At 45.5% G+C, this 9,005-nt stretch overlaps 1 long non-coding RNA gene across 1 annotated transcript; it reads left to right on the top strand.

Moving 5' to 3' along the window:
* Positions 1 to 3,634: 3,634 nt before the first annotated feature.
* Positions 3,635 to 5,960, top strand: LOC138657560 (uncharacterized). Its single transcript, XR_011317062.1, has 2 exons — positions 3,635 to 4,844; positions 4,987 to 5,960. It is a non-coding gene; the product is annotated as an uncharacterized lncRNA (long non-coding RNA).
* Positions 5,961 to 9,005: the final 3,045 nt, after the last annotated feature.

Here is a 9,005-nt window from a genome sequence, read left to right as displayed (position 1 = left end):
GCAACGCTGTGTGAGAACATTTTCATGCAGTGATGCTGTAAACTAAGAGCATCAACTCCAGTGACCTCTTCAGTGATGCACTGCAATAGCCATCGCAGGAGGCCTATAGAGCAGTGACATCTCCCGATGTGACTGCTCTATAGAGGAGATAGTCATGGGACACTTGTTATTAAATGGATTACATTGAATCAGGGAGTATTTGTGTTGGTTTATTTATTTATTTTTTTTGCAGGTGATCGAGGGCTTCGCAGGAATTAATAGTTAAATAAAGATGGGAAACTGGTGTTTTATTTCATTAAAAGACTTTGTTCTGGCTGTGTCTTTATTTAACCCCTTAACAGCTATAGGATTAGTAATGGATAGGTGTCTTAATGACGCTAAGCCGAGGGCTTGATGTCACCTTACAATACAAAGGCGATGACAACCCCCCAACTATTACCCCATATGCCACCACTACAGGGCAGTAGGAAGAGAGGCTAAGTGCTGGAATTGGCGCATCTTAGAGATGCGCCATTTCTGGGGCGACTGAAAGCTGGTGTTTGTAGCGGGGGCAATATCCATGTCCCTTTCCTAGGCTATTAATATCAACCCGCAGCTGTCTGCATAGCCTTTGTTAGCTATTAATTATAGGGGGACCCCCACGTCATTTTTGGGGGGCCCGCCTATTTTAATAGCCAGTAAAGGCTAATTATACAGCTGTGAGCTGATATTAATAGCCTTGGCTGGTCCATGGGTATTACCCCCTTCCCAGGCTATAAACCTTGGCCCCCAGTCACCGGCTTTCCCTCTCTGGTACAGAAAATTGAGTGGGAGCCCACGCCATTTTCTTTAAAATTAAACAGTTATTGCGTTTAATGCAGATTGTATTTGTCCTTATTTAACTCTTTATGTACCATTTTATGTTCATTACTAAACATCGGCCTTGGTATTATAGATCTATCGATATTCCCTTATATTTGTTTTGTGTACATTATATGTGAACATGGGTAATCAATGGAGTATGTAAAAGAAGAGGTTGGACAAAAAAAGGGACCCCACAAATTTTTTTTTTTTTGGTTAAATAGATCTTTATTTAGATTACAAAAACGCATACAAATCCGCATGAAAAAAACTCATGAAATTCCGCATCAAAAACGTGTGGATTTTTTTCTGCATTTCAGCCAAGAGATGCAGAATCTGCGCAGAAAATTCCACAGGCAAATCCACAACGCGTGCACATACCCTTAGGGTTAGAATTGGCCAAGAAGTGCCATTATTATTTGTCTGCTTCTAAGCACAAAATAGATTATTTGAACTAAATATGGCATTTATTGTATAGTGCTTATAGAAATCCAGCTTTGTATAGAACAATCAATTTGTCTGTCACTCTACTGACTCAAAAATAAAAGGGTCCCTTATCTTTTCAGCTCATTTCAGAGCCACTCTTAGCCTTTTAGTTGTGTCCAGTCTGACTTTATTAATTTGAATAGGACTGCAGTGCCAGAATCAACCACAGGAGGACGCTCTGTCCATTTTGCAGCGTCACTAAATATATAAGATTTTGCATTCCAACTTAATCGCTCCGCATCTACATTAAATTTGCAAGAATACCCAAGAGAAGGAGTCACCGCAGGAGATGGTGATGGCTCAGCAGCATCCAGGGCGACTTAATTAGAATAGTAATTTGCTGCACATTTATCTCCGCACACACCGATGCCGAATCAATTCACCACCTAATTGTATCCAATGGGGAGAAGGCGCAGAAGGTTCATCAATGTGACCAAATAAACAATTCCAGAGGAAGCAGAGCGACATCACCTGTCCACATTGCTGCAGACAACACCACTGCGATGTGTTACCAGACCCCCAAGATCTACAGTCTGGTGGGGCAAGAAGATTCTAATCCCCCATTCCCATCGTGTATGACTCTTCTGGAGTCATACATATTATATATGCACATAAAAATACCACCATTGCACTGTACAGTCCTCCAAGGAGAAGTACAACCATAGTGAGCCAATCTACAGCATACAGTGCCCAGGTTGCAGAGAGATAGCCAATGGGATGTTGGTTATAACTGGTACAATGTCGGCCCCTGTAAATTTAGTTTTTAATAATAATGAAGGGTCTGCCGGATAGGTCTTGCAGAGGTAAGGTTGAAAGGAGGCAACAAACAAATTGTAACATTACACAGGAATTTGGGGGATGTTGCTCACTGATCCTGGCTCCAGTGCCGGGTCTTGCTCCTTTCCTCTGTGCTTGTCTCCCTCTGGCAAGCACAGTTGATGTCAGCACCCAATACCTTTCTAAGGCCAACGCAGACAGTCATGTTCACCTGAGTATGTAGAAACCTTAGCTCTTAGCTTCCACTTGTTTGTCAGGAGTTTGCTTCTCCTTCCATTCGGCTCTGTTTCAGTATAATGTCTAATTCTGTTTTATTCTTTTACCATTGCTATTTTTAAACTTAGAAATGACAAAAAAAAAAGACTCGCACATCCAAACTAGTGTGAATAGGTGCATACCAGGAGCAGCTACTTCCATACATAAATATACAAAAAAGGTTGCACTCTATCGTGCAAAAGCATGTCTAATCTGAAATATATGAATAGCAAAATGGCTTTTGAACATTAAGAAAATATTTAAGAAACGCTTTACACAGAATTTGATATAATCAAATAGTGTGAGCCCATCAACCGTCGTCAAGGTGGTCTCATAAAACTGATGGGTCCCTGACCCCCTGTCCAAATGTGAACACTTACCGAAGGCCAATGTCTGTATGGGCTCAAACTAACTAAGCACTTCTCCCATCACCATGGGAGGAGTGTTCACATTTGGACAGGGGGGTCAGGGACCCATCAGTTTTATGAGACCACCTTGACGACGGTTGATGAGCTCACACTATTTGATTATATCAAATTCTGTGCAAAGCGTCTCTTAAATATTTTCCTAATGTTCAAAAGCCATTTTGCTATTCATATTTCATATATTTCAGATTACACATGCTTTTGCACGATAGAGTGCAACCTTTTTTGTATATTTTTAAACTTTAGTTCACGCCTATCACTCTGCAACCAAGATTCCTTAGTACTATTTGCAACTGTTCTCAGCGTTGTTCACACTTTAATCTCTACTATCAAGGAAACTTGTCTGCAAGCAAGTTACCAACTTGCCAATAAATTTCTACTTTTTGTGTGACTCGCTCTGCAAGCAAGTTTCCTAAAGGTACCGTCACACTAAACGATGCTGCAGCAATACCGACAACGATGTCGATCGCTGCAGCATCTCTGTTTGGTCGCTGGAGAGCTGTCACACAGACAGCTCTCCAGCGACCAACGATCCCGAGGTCCCCGGTAACCAGGGTAAACATCGGGTTACTAAGCGCAGGGCCGCGCTTAGTAACCCGATGTTTACCCTGGTTACCAGCGTAAACGTTAAAAAAACAAACACTACATACATACATTCCGTGTCTGTCCTCCGGCGCTGTGCTTTCCTCTGCACTGTCAGCGCCGGAAAGCAGAGCGGTGACGTCACCGCTGTGCTGGCCGGCGCTGACACAGGATGCAGGAGGAGTGCAGAGAAGCAGAGCACCGGGGACAGACAGCTGAAGGTAAGTATGTAGTGTTTGTTTTTTTAACGTTTACGATGGTAACCAGGGTAAACATCGGGTTACTAAGCGCGGCCCTGCGCTTAGTAACCCGATGTTTACCCTGGTTACCAGTGAAGACATCGCTGGATCGGTGTCACACACGCCGATCCAGCGATGTCAGCGGGAGATTCAGCGACAAAATAAAGTTCTGGACTTTCCTCAGCGACCAACGATCTCCCAGCAGGGGCCTGATCGTTGGTCGCTGTCACACATAACGATTTCCTTAACGATATCGTTGCTACGTCACAAAAAGCATAACATATATGCTTAACGATATCGTTATGTGTGACGGTACCTTAATACTTCACTGCAATCTTGTATTTAACCATTTCCCTAGATTGCATCCATCCCTGCTGTTAGTTCCAAATTGCCTGTATATCCAAAATTTTTGTGTGTATCTGCATACCTAGCTCTGTTTCATCTGTGCTACTTGCTCGACTTTTGTCTTTTGTCCTGCATATGCTGCTGCCCTGACCACGTGTCCATCAAGACCTACTCTTCTGCACCATCGCCTCTGTTCCCTGCCACTCACTCTGACCAATAGCTTAGAGAATCCATCTTGGGCTAGTTTCACATTTGCATTTGAATCCGCAGCGTTTAATCCGCATCCACAAGTGCAGGAAAAAACGCATAGAAACACGTACAAACGCACCGTTTTTTAGACGCATGCGGGAACGCATGCGGTTAATAAAATGCTGTGTTTTCACGCTTTTCCATGCGTTTTGTCATGCATTTGCGTTTTTTGTGCGCATGGTGGAAAATTTTACAAGAGAAAAATCTAGATAACCAGACACCGTCAATGGGACTACAGAGGGCGTGTATTATTTGATATCTTTATATAGACCCTAGGACTGCTGAAATCTTAAGTGTGCTACTGTATCCTGTGTCATGGTGGATCTTCGCATGGAGAGCTTTTATTTCAACCTGGATTTAAGCATCAAGCTGTTTCTTGCCTGTGCGTTTGCTTGGGAGCAACACAGAAATTGCGAAAGATGGAGAAGGAGACATCGTAGGCGTTTTTGGAGACACCCCATTATCGAACTACGTGAGAGCTGTATGGCGAGCTTAATGCCAACCCGGACAAATTCCCGGAATATACAAGGATGTTGCAAGACTCGTTCCGGGATTTGCTTGCTCGTGTCCAAGGAGCCATACGGAGACAGGACACCCAGCTCCGTAGAACGATTCCACCCGAGGAACGTCTGCTGGTTACATTAAGGTACGTAACAATTCTAAACAAATGCCAGTGCTGATTTTGGGTGTTCTGACATGTATTTTTTTTGTATTTTCCTTTCTGTCTTTAGCATAACAACACCATAAATAGAATTGATTGTAACTTTTTTTTATTTATTTTCTTCCAGATTTCTTGCAACCGGAGAGAGTTTAATCATCCCTCCACTTCCAATACCGGCTTGGAATATCCACCCTGTCCAGAATAGTTGCGGACACCTGCTGGGCTTTGTGGAATATACTCCGGGATGAGTTTATACCCCTACCCACCACGGACATGTGGATTGAAATTGCTGAAAAATTCTGGAGTGTGTGTGATTTCCCCAACTGTTTGGGAGCGGTGGATGGAAAGCACATCTGCATTATCAAACCAGCCAGAACAGGATCGGAGTACTTCAATTATAAAAAATATTTTTCTGTTGTCCTCATGGCAATAGCCGATGCGGACTGTCGCTTCATCGCCGTGGACATTGGAGCTTTTGGCCGTGGCAATGATTCCCAGACTATTAAGATCTCGGATATTGGCCGCCGTGTGTATGGCAAAAATTTTAATTTTCCACGGCCACAACCTCTCCCCAACATTCAAGGTCCACCGATGCCATTTGTTATGGTTGGGGATGAGGCCTTCCAGATGTGTGAAAATCTACTGAAGCCCTATTCCAGTCGGGACTTGAACCACTCTTGAAGGATCTTTAACTACAGACTGACCAGGGCCCGAAGAACAGTAGAGTGTACCTTTGGCATTCTAGTCTCAAAATGGTGCATTCTTGCATCAGCCATTAATCTAAAAATGGACAGTCGACGAGGTGGTCAAAGCCTGTGTGGTTCTGCACAATTACATAATGGCTAAGGAGCGGCCCAACATTGAACTGGATAAACCAGTTGGAAACCCATTGCCAGATTACCAGCATCACCCGCTGCGGTCAACAGCTGAAGTTAGCTACATGCGGAACCAATTTGCTGCCTTTTTTTAATCAGATATTGGACGTGTGTCATGGCAGGACAATGTTGTGTAAATGTCTTGTTGGGATTTGGTCTGTACCAGTTATTTTCTTAAATGTTACTAATATTTGTTGTTAATAAACTTTATTTTTTGGTATCTTGACTGTGTCTCCTATGTATTTCCTATACAAACCAAGGCTGCCCAAACACTAGCAGTATTTGGTCAGTATTTTATATCCGTATTTGTAAGCCAAAACCAGGAGTGGGTGATAAATGCAGAAGTGCTAAATATGTTAATATTATACTTTTCCTGTAATTGTTCCACTCCTGGTTTTGGCTTACAAATACTGATGTAAAATACTGACCACATACTGCTAGTGTGATGGCAGCCAGGTTGTTAGTGGTAAGGTTGTTGACGTCATTGCGTCCTGATTCTGTTCTGCAGTATCCATTGGACACAGACTGAAGAGACGATGGCTGTTCAATACAAAACAGATCTATACTCATCAAGTCAGGTGTCAGAAATAATGAATTCATGATGCACATAGAACAGCCTCATGAATTCACTATTTCTGACACCTGTGCAGGTGAGCATAGATATGCCTTGTATGACCACCATCGTTCCTTCACTTTGTGTGTAATAGATTACGTACACAGAAGAGAAAATGTAGGTTATACAAGGCAGTTCTCTACTCACCAGGTCAGGTGTCCTAACTAACGAGTTTTTGGACACCTGACCTGTTGAGTATAGTTCGGCATTGTATTGCCACCATTTCCTCTTCAGTCTGCAACGCTAGTCACAGACTAAGCAGAAGGAAGAGATATGGAGAAAATACAAGTATTAATTTTTTGGCCCACCTCATATCTCTATACTAAAGACACACAAAGCTGCAGTATTTTACTTGCTAACTACTGGAGCTATGATGTGGCCAAAAAATAAAGTTAGTGGCGCACGGTGTGTGTTGCCGGCGGCGAAATACACAATTAACCACACATAATTGGGGGCAAAAAAACAATATTATTTCTTTTCTTATAAACCAAATTTTTATTTAACTGCGCCTGCTTGGGGTAGAGTGATGGAAATGGGGGGGGGGGGTGAAGCTATGAGGCCTGGCTAAGTGTGTACGATGCAGGGGTGGCAGGAGAAGGGGTAATTAAACTAGTGGGGTCTGGTAGTTTGGGGATGGGGCTTGACACATGAGAGGTCTGAGACGCACTGGAAGTGTGAGACAAACCTGACATTACAGACACACTGGGAGGTGAGGGGGGAGGAATACTGATAGTACGCAGTTTTTTATTTTTTTTCCCTAACTGGGATCTATGTGTTCTGGGAAGCCTCGGTGGGCTCATTTGTCATGGCATGGTCGTGGTGGGTGACCTGTCAGGGTCCGGCTGCACTGTGCTTGTAGAGCATGCAGCCATGCCAGGGTCCATTGTGCTCGTAGAGCAGGCAGCCATATCACAGTCCATAGTGCTCGTAGAGCGTGCAGCCATGCCAGGGTCCATTGTGCTCGTAGAGTGGGCAGCCATATCACAGTCCATAGTGCTTGTAGAGCGGAAGGCCATGCCAGGGTCCATTGTGCTCGTAGAGTGGGCAGCCATATCACAGTCCATAGTGCTTGTAGAGCGGAAGGCCATGCCAGGGACCATTGTGCTCGTAGAGTGGGCAGCCATATCACAGTCCATAGTGCTCGTAGAGCGGAAGGCCATGCCAGGGTCCATTGTGCTCGTAGAGTGGGCAGCCATATCACAGTCCATAGTGCTTGTAGAGCGGAAGGCCATGCCAGGGACCATTGTGCTCGTAGAGTGGGCAGCCATATCACAGTCCATAGTGCTCGTAGAGCGGAAGGCCATGCCAGGGTCCATTGTGCTCGTAGAGTGGGCAGCCATATCACAGTCCATAGTGCTTGTAGAGCGGAAGGCCATGCCAGGGACCATTGTGCTCGTAGAGTGGGCAGCCATATCACAGTCCATAGTGCTCGTAGAGCGGAAGGCCATGCCAGGGTCCATTGTGCTCGTAGAGTGGGCAGCCATATCACAGTCCATAGTGCTCGTAGAGCGGAAGGCCATGCCAGGGTCCATTGTGCTCGTAGAGCGGGCAGCCATATCACAGTCCATAGTGCTCGTAGAGCGGAAGGCCATGCCTGGGTCTTGCTGCATTGTGGTGGTGGTGGAGCGGAAAGCCATGCCATGGTGGCGGCAGTGGAGGAGGTCCAAGCAGGAGCAGCAGTTGTCATGGTGGTGGCAGTGGGCTGTCCAACAGCACTCGGCATGGTGGTGGTGCTGTGGTGGTGTCCGGCCGTGCAGTGGTATGCAGCAGAGGTCGGCATAGAGGTAAAGCGTGACAGTGTAGGCACAGGTGGATATGCTGCCACTGTCTGCTGAAAATACCAACTCTGCTGCATAGCCTGCACAAAAGCAGCATTGCAGGCCTGCATGACACTAAGCTGGAGATCAGGAGTAAGGTGTTCCGACATGCCCTGTTCAGTTTGGTTAAAAAAAACTGATGTGCTGGCCTCTGGAGGTCGGCTTTTACTTGGTCAAGGCTTTTGGTGACCTCCTGGATATGTGTATTCATATGGCTAATGGCAGTATCCAGTCAGTCACCCAAAGCCTTGAGTCCATTGTAAAAAACCGAGCTCAAGTGCAAAAACTCGGGTATGAGTGACCTGTCCGATGCCCTCTGCTGCTGCTGGGAGGAGCCCAAAAAAAGGGGCAGAGGACTGGGAAAGGGGAACACCTGATGGACCAGCTTCCTGGTCTCCAGTTAGTGTGGCAGGCCCACTTGCTGCAGCGCTGTAGGATGGCTGGGACGGGTCTGTGGCTGTCTGATGAAGGACCGCTCCAGAACCTGGGTCAACAGTGCTGCTCCAACTTTCTGTCTGGTGCAATCCCCATTAGGAAATGTGCTCCATGATTGTTAATGCCATCCAGTGCACATCTTGCCACATGTATGCAGTCCTTGAGCAGCCGATCGAGGGTGCATACTGCTGTGCGAGATGTGAGCACGTTGTGCATTTGGAAACCCAGATTCTGACTCTAAATGTGCAGCTGGCAACACTGAGATCCATAGACAATATGGAGAGGAGTCTTCTGCTCACGGAGCAGACGCTCAATGGGACAGATGAGGGGGGGGATGGTAGGATGGAGCTGCAGGATGGTGAAGTAGGAAGCTGGGTGACAGTTAGGAAGCGGGGTAGAGGGAAGA

The sequence above is a fragment of the Ranitomeya imitator genome, chromosome 1 (genome assembly GCF_032444005.1).
Source record: "Ranitomeya imitator isolate aRanImi1 chromosome 1, aRanImi1.pri, whole genome shotgun sequence".
NCBI lineage: Eukaryota > Metazoa > Chordata > Amphibia > Anura > Dendrobatidae > Ranitomeya > Ranitomeya imitator.
The sequence above is the reverse complement of the archived record's forward strand: the minus strand, read 5'-3'. Positions and strand labels throughout refer to the sequence as shown.